This window comes from Ovis canadensis, chromosome 19 (assembly GCF_042477335.2).
Source record: "Ovis canadensis isolate MfBH-ARS-UI-01 breed Bighorn chromosome 19, ARS-UI_OviCan_v2, whole genome shotgun sequence".
Taxonomy (NCBI): domain Eukaryota; kingdom Metazoa; phylum Chordata; class Mammalia; order Artiodactyla; family Bovidae; genus Ovis; species Ovis canadensis.
In genome coordinates, this window is record NC_091263.1 from 20,212,304 (window position 1) to 20,224,955 (window position 12,652).

The following is a 12,652-nucleotide window of genomic DNA, read 5'->3' on the forward strand; positions in this document are numbered from 1 at the left end:
TGGACTGGAGCATACCAGTCTTCCCTGTCCATCATCAACTCCTAGAGCTTACTCAAACTCATATCCATCAAGTCAGTAACGCCAGACAACCATATCATCCTCTGTCATCTCCTTCTCCTCCTGCCTTCAATCTTTCCCAGCATCAGAGTCTTTTCTTATGAGTCATTTCTTCACATCAGGTGGCCAAAGGATTGGAGTTTCAGCTTCAGCATCACTCCTTCCAATGAATATTCAGGGCTGATCTCCTTTAGGATGGACTGGTTGGATCTCCTTGCAGTCCAAGGGGCTCTCAAGAGTCTTCTCCAACACCACAGTTCAAAAGCATCAATTCTTTGGCACTCAGCTTTCCTTATAGTCCAACTCTCACATCCATACATGACTACTAGAAAAACCATAGCTTTGACTAGACAAACCTTTGCTGGCAAAGTAATGTTTCTGCTTTTTAATATGCTATCTAGGTTGGTCATAACTTTCCTTCCAAGGAACAAACGTCTTTTAATTTCATGGCTGCAATCACCATCTGCAGTGATTTGGGAGTCCCCCAAAATAAAGTTTGTCCCTGTTTCCATTGTTTCCCCACCTATTTCCCATGAAGTAATGGGACCGGATGCCATGATCTTCTTTCTTTGAATGTTGAGTTTTAAGCCAACTTTTTCACTCTCCTCTTTTACTTTTATCAAGAGGCTCTTTAATTCTACTTCGCTTTCTGCCATAAGGGTTTTGTCATCTGCATATCTGAGGTTATCAATATTCTCCCAGCAATCTTGATTCCAGCTTGTGCTTCATCCAGCCTGGCATTTCGCATGATGTACTCTGCATATAAGTTAAATAAGCAGGATGACAATATACAACCTTGACGTACTCCTTTTCCTATTTGGAACCAGTCTGTTGTTCAGTGTCCAGTTCTGACTGTTGCTTCTTGACCTACATACAGATTTCTCAAGAGGCAGGTCAGGTGGTCTGGTATTCCCATTTCTTGAAGAATTTTCCACAGTTTGCTGTGATCCACAGAGTGAAAGGCTATGGCATAGTGAATAAAGCGGAAATAAATGTTTTTCTGGAACTCTCTTGCTTTTTCGATGATCCAATGGATGTTGGCAATTTGATCTCTGGTTCCTCTGCATTTTCTAAAACCAGCTTGAACATCAGGAAGTTCATGGTTCACGTATTGCTGAAGCCTGGCTTGGAGAATTTTGAGCATTACTTTGCTAGCATGTGAGATAAGTGCAATTGTGCAGTAGTTTGAACATTCTTTGGCATTGCCTTTCTTTGGGATTGGAATGAAAACTGACCATTTCCAGTCCTGGGGCCACTGCTGAGTTTTCCAGATTTGCTGGCATATTGATTGCAACACTTTCACAGCATCATCTTTTAGGATTTGAAAAAGCTCACCTGGAATTCCATCACCTCCACTACCTTTGTTCGTAGTGATGCTTCCTAAGGCCCACTTGACTTCGCGTTCCAGGATGTCTGGCTCTAGGTGAGTGATCAGATTGACTGACAGATTAATAAATGTGTGTGTCACCTGATCCTGGCATTCAGGTGCATTTTGTGTCATTTATTTCAGGCAGCAAAACAAAGCATTGATTATCTCTCCAAATCCAGCTGCAGATGGCCATGCTTAACAAGGTGGAAGAAAGCAAGTGGTTACTGAGAGCAGAGTTTGCAGATGTCAACCACCCAGTGATAAAAGTGGTCTGAGCCTGTCCTGTAGGGAAAATAATGGAAAGCTGGTCTTGTCACGGGATCGCTCATGACAATAAGAGGCAGGCAGGATATGACTTCTCATGAAGACACATGTTTTTTTGACCCCAGATGGATACTTTACCAATATCTTCAGTGCGGACATGCACTGACATCTAGTGGATGACCAGGTGATTGATGTTTTGGCCAAAAATGATAAGGTAGGAATCAGTAAACCACACAGTAATGGTATCTGAAAAAAACTTAGTTCAAATAAAATCTAAAGTAGAAATACAGATTTCCTTTTCTCTTACAGCCAAAGCAAATTGGTTAAATTCACATTTAAATTAATATTACATGTGAAGACTTTTTCCTGCTGACAGCACCACCCCTCTGGTCTTGTGAAACCCTGGCGCATGGTTGGATGCCTACCAGAATTAACAAGCTTACAGGTAGGCAAAGATAAGTAACAGAACACCCAAGTAAGGCAGGAAATGCTGTCCGTTTTGGTTTTAGAAAATAAATATTTTATCTAATCATCAAATACAAGTTGAATTGTTAGGTTCTAGCCACCTGTGTGGATCACAATAAACTGGAAAATTCCGAAAGAGATGGGAATACCAGACCACCTGACCTGCCTCCTGAAAAATCTGTATGCAGGTCAGGAAGCAACAGTTAGAACCGAGCATGGAACAACAGACTGGTTCCAAATAGGAAAAGGAGTACATTAAGGCTGTATATTGTCACCCTGCTTATTTAACTTATATGCAGAGTACATCATGAGAAATGCTGGACTGGAAGAAGCACAAGCTAGAATCAAGATTGCTGGGAGAAATATCAATAACCTCAGATATGCAGATGACGCCACCCTTATGGCAGAAAGTGAAGAGGAACTAAAAAGTCTCTTGATGAGAGTGAAAGATGAGAGTGAAAAAGTTGGCTTAAAGCTCAACATTCAGAAAACGAAGATCATGGCATCTGGTCCCATCACTTCATGGGAAATAGATGGGGAAACAGTGGAAACAGTGTCAGACTATGTTTTGGGGGCTCCCAAATCACTGCAGATGGTGATTGCAGCCATGAAATTAAAAGACGCTTACTCCTTGGAAGAAAAGTTATTACCAACCTAGATAGTGTATTAAAAAGCAGAGACATTACTTTGCCAACAAGGGTCCATCTAGTCAAGGCTATGGTTTTTCCAGTGGTCATGTATGGATGTGAGAGTTGGACTGTGAACAAAGCTGAGTGCCAAAGAATTGATGCTTTTGAACTATGGTGTTGGAGAAGACTCTTGAGAGTCCCATGGACTGCAAGGAGACCCAACCAGTCCATCCTAAAGGAGATCAGTCCTGAATATTCATTGGAAGGACTGATGCTGAAGCTGAAACTCCGATCCTTTGGCCACCTCATGCGAAGAGTTGACTCGTTGGAAAAGACTCTGATGCTGGGAGGGATTGGGGGCGGGAGGAGAAGGGGACGACAGAGGATGAGATGGCTGGATGGCATCCCTGACTCGATGGACGTGAGTGTGAGTGAACTCCGGGAGTTGGTGATGGACAGGGAGGCCTGGCGTGATGCGATTCATGGGGTCACAAAAAGTCGGACATGACTGAGCGACTGAACTGAACTGAACTGAACTGAGCCACCTGTCAGTACGGAATTTGAGAATTTTAGAAGTTTGGTCAAAAAACTGCAAAGTTGAATACGATTATACCAGATGCTACTCTAGAATGGGGAAGAGGGCATTTCAAGTTTAAAGAAGAAAGTCTGTGTATCTAGTTTTCCTAGAATCACTGATCAAGGAGTCTGTAAAGTAGATCTTATGTATCTAGTTCACTGAATGATACATTGAGGGAAGTAATTACTGTTAAGATGTGAGGAGAAAAATGGACTCTTGGATTGTGAAACAACTGGGAAATGGACTCATGGAGTAAATCAGACAAAGATTAAACAATGCAAGTCCTACTCTGGGTAAAACAGATTGAAGGATGCTGTTCAAACTGTGCCCAACATAGATTTTTCTACTAATACCATCGACTCTTGGAATTAAATTTATGCTGATATGATTATAGTGCTTCTGTACAGTTTCTGTCTTGTTTCTACTTTGTACAGAACTCTCTGTGTTACCATCTCTTATATCTATTCTTCCCTAACATACAATGATAAGAAAAGCATTATCCAAACTTTGGAAATAAGGTAAAGCGTATGACTTTTCAATGGGGTGTCTTTTCAATGTTGTGCTAGAATTTTGTTTAATAGGCCAACATAAAGGACTTTGTAATTTTCTAAGATAGTGCACCTGTATTTGACTTACAGCTTATTATTTGAACAGAGCTCAACCACTGTGAAGTTACATGTTAATTTGTAGAGTTCTGTATGAAGAATCTGAATACACAAACAGGCAGTAGCCAGACCATGTATAAAAACAGAATTCTGAGACAGAACTTGAAGGAATTATCTCTGGTAACCAGTCCTGGAAGCCAGATGGCTGCAGGTTGGACCTGTAAGAATCAGGTCTCCATCTCCAATAACAACTCAGGAAACCAAACAATAAGCTCTGTAATGATCAGTCCAAAACGGCTACGACTGAATCAACAGCTGACAGCTTTCTAATTTGTATGCCTGCTTCCAAGTGAAGACCAACCAGAGAAAGTCAAACATCAGTTCAGTTCAGTCACTCAGTTGTGTCCAGCTCTTTGCGACCCCATGGCCTGCAGCACACCAGGCTTCCCAGTCCATCACCAACTCCTGGAGCTTGCTCAAACTCATGTCCATCAAGTCAGTGACGCCATCCAACCATCTCATCCTCTGTCGTCCCCTTCTGCTCCTGCCCCCAATCTTTCCCGGCATCAGGGTCTTTTCCAATGAGTCAGCTCTTTGCATCAGGTGGCCAAAGGATTGGAGCTTCAGCTTCAGTATCAGTCCTTCCAATGAATATTCAGGACTGATTTCCTTTAGGATAGACTGGTTGGATCTCCTTGCAGTCCAAGGGACTCTCAAGAGTCTTCTCCAACACCACAGTTCAAAAGCATCAATTCTTAGGGGCTCAGCTTTCTTTATAGTCCAACTCTTACATCCATACATGACCACTGGGAAAACCATAGCCTTGACTATACGAAACTTTGTTGGCAAAGTAATGTCTCTGCTTCTTAATATGCTGGCTAGGTTGCTCATAGATTTCTCCCAAGGAGCAAACGTCTTTTAATTTCATGGCTGTAGTCATCATCTGCAGGGATTTTGGAGCCCCCAAAATAAGGTCTGTCACTGCTTCCATTGTTTCCCCATCTATTTGCCATGAAGTGATGGGACCCGATGCCATGATCTTCGTTTTTCGAATGATGAGCTTTAAGCCAATTTTTTCACTCTCCTCTATCAATTTCATCAAGAGGCTCTTTAATTCTTCTTCATTTTCTGCCATAAAGGTGGTGTCATCTGCATATCTGAGGTTATCAATATTCTCCCAGCAATCTTGATTCCAGCCTGTGCTTCATCCAGCCCGGTGTTTCTCATGATGTACTCTGCATATAAGTTAAATAAGCAGGGTGGCAATATACAGCCTTGACGTACTCCTTTCCCTATTTGGAACCAGTCTGTTGTTATATGTACAGTTCTAACTGTTGCTTCTTGACCTGCATGCAGATTTCTCAGGAGGCAGGTCAGGTGGTTTGGTATTCCCATCTCTTGAAGAATTTTCCACAGTTTGCTGTGATCCACAGAGTGAAAGGCTTAGGCATAGTCAATAAAGCAGAAGTAGATATTTTTCTGGAACACTCTTGCTTTTTCGATGATCCAATGGATATTGGCAATTTGATCTCTGGTTACTCTGCCTTTTCTAAATCCATCTTGAACATCTGGAAGTTCACAGTTCATATACTATTGAAGCCTGGCTTGGAGAATTTTGAGCATTACTTTGCTAGTGTGTGAGATGAGTGCAATCGTCAAATATATACCCCACCAATCACACAGGATGCCCTGCTTCTGTTTAGCACACCTAGGCTGCACTATTCCAACAGCCTTCGTCGGGGCACACCCAGAGCTCCCCCTCATTTCCACTATAAAGTCTTCTTCCTCTATGGTCTGCCATTGAGTATCTTCCAAAATGTGAGTGATCTGGCTGACTCCCTTGCTATACCAAGATCTGAATAATAATCTTTGTCTGTGTGGTTGATCTTCACTCATTTCCACAGTTCAGTAGAAAAGAAAGCCTCAAAGGTTAATGTTTCCTCATTCTGTAGAGAATTAACCAGTTTTGTATGTAACCTAGCAATTTTCTTTTAACAATCTATTTTGAATGCCCAGAAATAACTGTCCCTTATATGCTCTTGGAACCAGTTTTACCATCTCACTTGTTCCCTCCTCAATGAGTTAATTAAATTGGTGACATGTGTTCACTCTATATTGGTATGGGAACGATGTTTTTAAATTGTTGAAAATTACACATTGACAACAGAAAAGAAACAAAATGCCTATAAACATCTAAGGAGAAATTCAAATACATATTATATTAAAAGTTATATTAAAAGATGAAATAGCATACTTATTGCATCTATAGAATATCTTCAATTTATTTTAATATTGTGAAATAGCTGTCCAAGATATTTGTTGGAGAGACTTACCAAAGTTACTCAGCTCACAGGAATTCTTTGGCTCTGAGTGACATTAGTTAGGTTTTGCTGTGTAACAGCCCCCTGCCCCCACCGGCCCCCACCAAATCCTACTTTCAGCAACATTTATCTTTCATACTCAAAGCTGTGCAAGTCAGCTCAACACGAGCAGGTTCAGATCTGCTCTACCTTTGACCCAGAGGCTATTTGAGACAGCTTTTTCCCAGAGTGATGACAAAAGAACAAGGGAACTGGCTCTTCCAGGCCAGCCAGCTCACCTCACGTCATCCTAATCGCCCAGCGGAGCCCACATTCAGGGTGAGAGCAGGACACACGCTCCTCCCACAGCAGCAGGCACTGCAAAGTGTCAGCTCAAAGGTCACAGATGTGTGCACCCCCGCAGAGAGGCAGCAACCTCACTGAACCTACAGCAAAAGCAAAACCATGGAGGAAGGAAGAACCCCACTGACCAGCTTTCAGAGGGGCTACACGTTGCCACAGACCAGACATGGAGGACGGCAGGTGGGGACAGTACTCACCTCCCTGAGGGACATGCCCCACGCTGGTGTGAGCACCGTTCTTGCAGATCTCAGAGCGCTTCTGCAGTGTGAAGGTCACAATTCCAGGAGCAACCTACAGGGAAGTATGAGTCAAGATTTAAAAAGCCCATGCCAGCTCTGTGAGGAGAATCTCAGCAATAATCTGGCATTAGCCCTGGTGTGCTTCAGTTCCCAGAGGCACTGACCGGGCTGGAAGTAACCATGCAGAGCCTGAGGCCTTGAGAATACAAGACAAATATGTTTTGAACACTTGAAATAAATACACTGCATAAAATTTCTGAAAATCTTATTACAGTCTAAATCTGAGTAATGTTCATAAAACTGATGAAATAAAAGCTCAAGTCTAACATCACTGATATGCCTATTTGTATACATCCCAAGTTGGCCACTAATTATTCTCTCTTAAAGTATCAACAGCTCATTGATTGTGGCAGATGGTTTATTAGGTATAAGCTTTATTTTTATAGGAATAAATCTGATGAAATGTTGTAACTCTTCTTACATAACATTACAGATAAAGCCATGATATTAGAAGACGCTTACTCCTTGGAAGGAAAGTTATGACCAACCTAGACAGCATATTCAAAAGCAGAGACATTATTTTGCCAACAAAGGTCCATCTACTCAAGGCTATGGTTTTTCCAGTGGTCATGTATGGATGTGAGAGTTGGACTATAAAGAAAGCTGAGTGCTGAAGAATTGATGCTTTTGAACTGTGATGTTGGAGAAGACTCTTGAGAGTTCCTTGGACTGCAAGGAGATCCAGCCAGTCCATTCTAAAGGAAATCAGTCCTGAATATTCATTGGAAGGACTGATGCTGAAGCTGAAACTCCAATCCTTTGGCCACCTGATGCCAAGAGCTGACTCATTGGAAAAGAATGATGCTGGGAAGGATTGGGGGCAGGAGGAGAAGGGGACGACAGAGGATGATAGTTCGATGGCATCACCGACTCAATGGACGTGAGTTTGGGTAGACTCCGGGAGTGGCTGATGGACAGGGAGGCCGGGTGTGCTGTGGTTCATGGGGTCACACAGAGTCAGAGATGACTGAGCGACTGAACTGAACAGATAGAGTCTGTACTCCAACTATCAAATAAGCTACGATCACTACCTTTTCCCATGCAGCTTATCAGTGTCCAATTACCGGACCACAGGCTTTAAAAAAAAAAAAAAAATAGATGCCTGATAGAAAAATGCTTCGGTTTGCTAGCCAAGTTGATTTTTTCACTCAATATTATGCTAGTGAGATTTTCTCTCATACATGTAGTTTTAGTTTATTAATTTTCGGTGCGATATTGCATTTCATTGTCTTTGTATCCTGTTTTCAAATTCATTCTTGTACTAATAGTTATTTAAAGTTATTACTTCAGTTTGGCATCTCAAAATATTCTTTTCCTTATCTTATCATTCATCCTCCCACATATGCTCACGTCACTCCCTAGCAGAAGTACGCCACGGCTGGAGTTTGGCACTGCCCAGTTCTAAGTATGTGAAGGAGGGCCCGCCGGGGGATGTGCTGCCCCTCCTCTACGCCATTCATGGCTGAGGCCAAGATTACTCAGGTAAGAGAAACATCCAAGATGCTCTGCGCTGGGCCAGGCTTGGTGGATCCTGACTAGCTTGCTCGCGCATCTGCACTTGGTCACGGGGAGGCGGACTGGTCCAGGAAGGTCTCACATTTCTAGAGGCAGGGTGGTTACTGCCCTCTTAAACTGGGGCCAAGAGCAGCTGGGCTGAAGTCTCTTATCCTCCATCCGGCAGGATACCAAGATGGAACCAGATGCTCCTAAGGCTTGTTAAGTATCGGTGTAAGCTAGACATCACCTCTTCCACATTTTATTGGGCAGCCAGCTCCTACTCAAGGGAAATAGTTCAGGTATCTATATTTCTATGTAACAAATCACTTCAAAACTAACCGGTCTAAAACACAATTCATTGTTTTACTCAACAATCTGCCATCTGGCCAGAGTCCGGTGGGGACAATTCATCTCTGCTCCACTAGATGTCAGCTGGACTAAGGCTGAAGGATCCACTTCCAAGAAGGCCCCGTCCCATGACTGGCAAATTCCTCTCCAGGTGAGACTCTCAGCGGGCAGGTTACACTTCTTGAATCATGGGAGATGGATCCTAAGAGACTGGAAGTGAAAGTGGCTAGTTTCTTAAGGCTTGGCCCAGAATCTGGTATAGCATCACTCCCAACTCCTCTTATCACGTCCTTATCCAGGAGAAGGGAGACTTGAGACTATATCTTGAAACTGCCGTAAGTGGGCTCTAAGCCCCAGCCTTATGAGAGAAGTGAGAATGCCACCTTGTAAAGGGCATGGACACTGGAAGAGGGAAAGAGTCACAGCCATTTCCACAATCGATGTGCGTGTGAAGGGGGAGAGATTTCTGGTCCAATATTCTCCTTTTACAAAGCTACTATTTACTCATCTCAGCCTTATATTAACTGTAACTTATCAAGAGACAAATTTAGAAACCCTACTCACTTAAATGACTCAGAGTATTTTATATAGAAATATAAAGTGCCTCCTTTTTATTTGAAAGTGAATGCTAGTACTTTAGCTCACCTTGAAAGACGTGAAACCATGCTTTATTGATGGGATAACTATTATGCAACAAGAGTGAGGGTAATCATCTCATTCCACTCCACAGGATGAACATAGCCATTTCTGCACAGAAAAGACAGTGAAATGCTCAATTACAGCTGCATGGTCAGTGTGTAAATCTCTCATTTATATGGACTGCAGAGTCATTAATCAGACACGGGCAGGGAACTTTGTAAGCTGCGGCCACCTTGGAGTTTCTTTAGGCTGTCTTCTCTGGGCTGTACGAGCCACAGCCGAAATGACCTAGAGGCCAACCAACTAGAACCAGTCATTGACTCTCTCCATTCTCATTTATACTCTTCACACGTGACTCCATGGGACAGAACCACTCCTTCAGGGAGGAAATTCTACTTCACGCCTCAATTACATTCCCAAATCCCTACTTTCCCTTCCTAGACATAAACTTAATTTCAATAAGAAGATCTGACCTCCCAGAAGTCCTAAAAACAAAGCATCTACAACGTCCACCTAGTGTGGTTTGGTAAGCTTTGTCCAAAAGTTCCATGCCAATTCCACCTCCTACGGAGCACTGGGGTCGTGACGGCTCGGTTCACTGAGACAATTTGAGTCAGTCTTTGTATTATGGCTTTCCAGCTGCTCTCAGTTAAGGACTGTGTTTGGCAACAAATAATGGAAAACTTTACATACAATAGCTTTTGAAAAACGGAGTTGCTCTTGTTTCCCTTTTATGTTAATGTTGACTTATTTACTCACTTATTGAAGTGTAGTTGATTTACAGGGTCCTACCAGTTTCAGGTATATAGCAAGGTGATTGTTATATCAATATATATTCTTTTTCAGATTATTTCCATTATACGTTATCATAAGATATTGAATACAGTTCCCGGTGCTATACAGTAGGTCCTTATTGTGTATGTATTTTTATAGGATAGGTTTCAGGGATCATTTCTATAGCTTGTCTTTGTTTCTTTTAATGCGCCAAGAAGTATAAAATTCTGGCAACCTCATGGTGCAATCAGGTACTTACACTGCTGTTTGGATTTTCTTATTCTGTGGTTTTCGTCCTCATGTTTGTAACCACAATGTTACCAATCAACGTTTTAAAATTTTGGATTGAGGTTACTATGACAATCTTCCTAGGGGAAGTGTCTGAGGTTGTAGACAACAGAAGAGGAATCAGCCAAGAAACATGAGGAGCCCAGAGCCTTTATTCACTTAGGTTAAGGCCATTCTGAAAACACTCTTTAAATACATGTACCTGTGGTTTTTTAAATTGTCTTTTTAATAAATAGATTGGTCTAAAGTTTCTTGTCTTTTGGAACTGAAAGAATCTTAACTGATACAAACTGTATATTGCATATAAAGTAATTTCAGTTCAGTTCAGTTCAGTCGCTCAGTCGTGTCCGACTATTTGCGACCCCATGAACCGCAGCACTCCAGGCCTCCCTGCCCATCACCAACTCCCGGAGTCCACCCAAACCCATGTCCATTGTGTCGGTGATATCTGAAGGTCTCTAAATCTATCTTTAAAAAAATATTTATTGAATGCATTTGCTTTTTGCATTCATGTAACAAGAATTCACATGGCAAGAGTTTGGAACATGAGGAATTCCTGAATTGAATTTGGGAAAAACTATAAAAGTTGTATTTAGAGGGGACAGATAGTCTTGGATGCTTCTAACAGAAGTAGAGACTGAAATTTATTGAGCTAATCACCAGAGCCAGAAGTAAGAAAGGGACTGAATATACGGAGGCATTTTCAAGATGGTGGAAAAGACACGGAAATCATCTTCCTTCCTACAAATACATCAGAATACATTTACACGTGGAACCACTCCCACAGAACACCTACTGAGTGCTGCATGACCACCACAGACTTCAAAAAAGGGAAGCTGATCTCCCCAAAATGGGGTAAGGCCAGAGAAGAAAGGAAGAAAATGGACAAAGGAAATGGGATGAGGCCTGCGATTTAGGGAAGGGGATGTGAAAGAGGAGAAGGTTTTGCACACAGAAACCCCCTTACAGGAGGGGACAGAAAGGTCCTTCGGAACCTCAGGGGCGGGGAGTGTAGCAGCAAGTGCATGGAAGACAAAGTAGAGAGAATTCACCACAGAGATCAGTGCCGACCAGCACTCCCAGTGGGACACTGGTTTGCACACCCACCGCAGCAAGAAGGCGCTGGGTGCTGAGGCTCAGACTTCAGAGGCAGACCTCAGGGAGAGTATTGGGGTAGACTGCTGGGAAGATATTCTGGAGGGGCTAGTACAACACAGCTGAGGGAGACCAGAGAAAAGCCTGGGCCAGTAAGAGAGCCAAGAGGTCTTTCTTGCAGGCATCCTCTAACTCCCTTCACTCACAATCTGCAGAACACCACCTTCACAAGGGCCAGAGGCAGGGGGGATGTGGCAGTGGTTTGCGACCCCAGAGGCAGTCAAGCCTGCCGGCCACCAACCACCACAAAAATCCACGGGAGAGCAAGAGGCAGGGACTGTAGCTGCGATCTGGAGCCCCAAAGATGAGCAGGCTGGCTGGCTGCTGCCTAGGCATACCCAAGTACTAGAGGTAGGAGAGAAGACGCTGCTGCAGTCCCTGACCCCAGAGGTGGGCATGACGGGACTCAAGCTGGGGTCGCTTCCTGCGGGCCTCTACCGCTGCAGGCGCTCCCCACGCGTCCCAGTTGTGTCTGCAGTACCCCTCACTGCCCCCAGACCAACTGAGCAAGTGAGCCCTGAGAAGCCAACGCTTTCGCCCCTCTCTTGTCTGGGCAGGGCCTACCAACAGAGACAGGACCAAAACCAAAACTGAGCGGCAGGGGCTGTGTGACCCAAGAACAGGAAAGGGACTTGCTTGCAGTCATAGGATCAGCAGATTAAATCCCCACAATTAGCTTGAGACTGTGGACTTTGGGGGCAACTACAGCTGGAGTAAGGCTAGTCTAAGCTGACCACACAGTGCCCACAGCAGTTCCAGAGACCCACCCAGAAATCCTGAGGGAATTCCCGAGTAGGAAGACTGTTTGGAGCTAATTGTGCTACAAGGACACTGACAACTGAGGCCACAGGAGAAATTCTTATTACCACCCTCGCTATGTAGGTTTTCATCTTTTTTCTTTTTCATATTATTCTATTACTGTTTGTTTTCATTATTTCTTTTCAATTTTTTACTTACATTTTCCTTTTTTAATGCTTTTACTTTCACGTAAATTTATTTTACTTTACTTTTTTCCTATTTCTA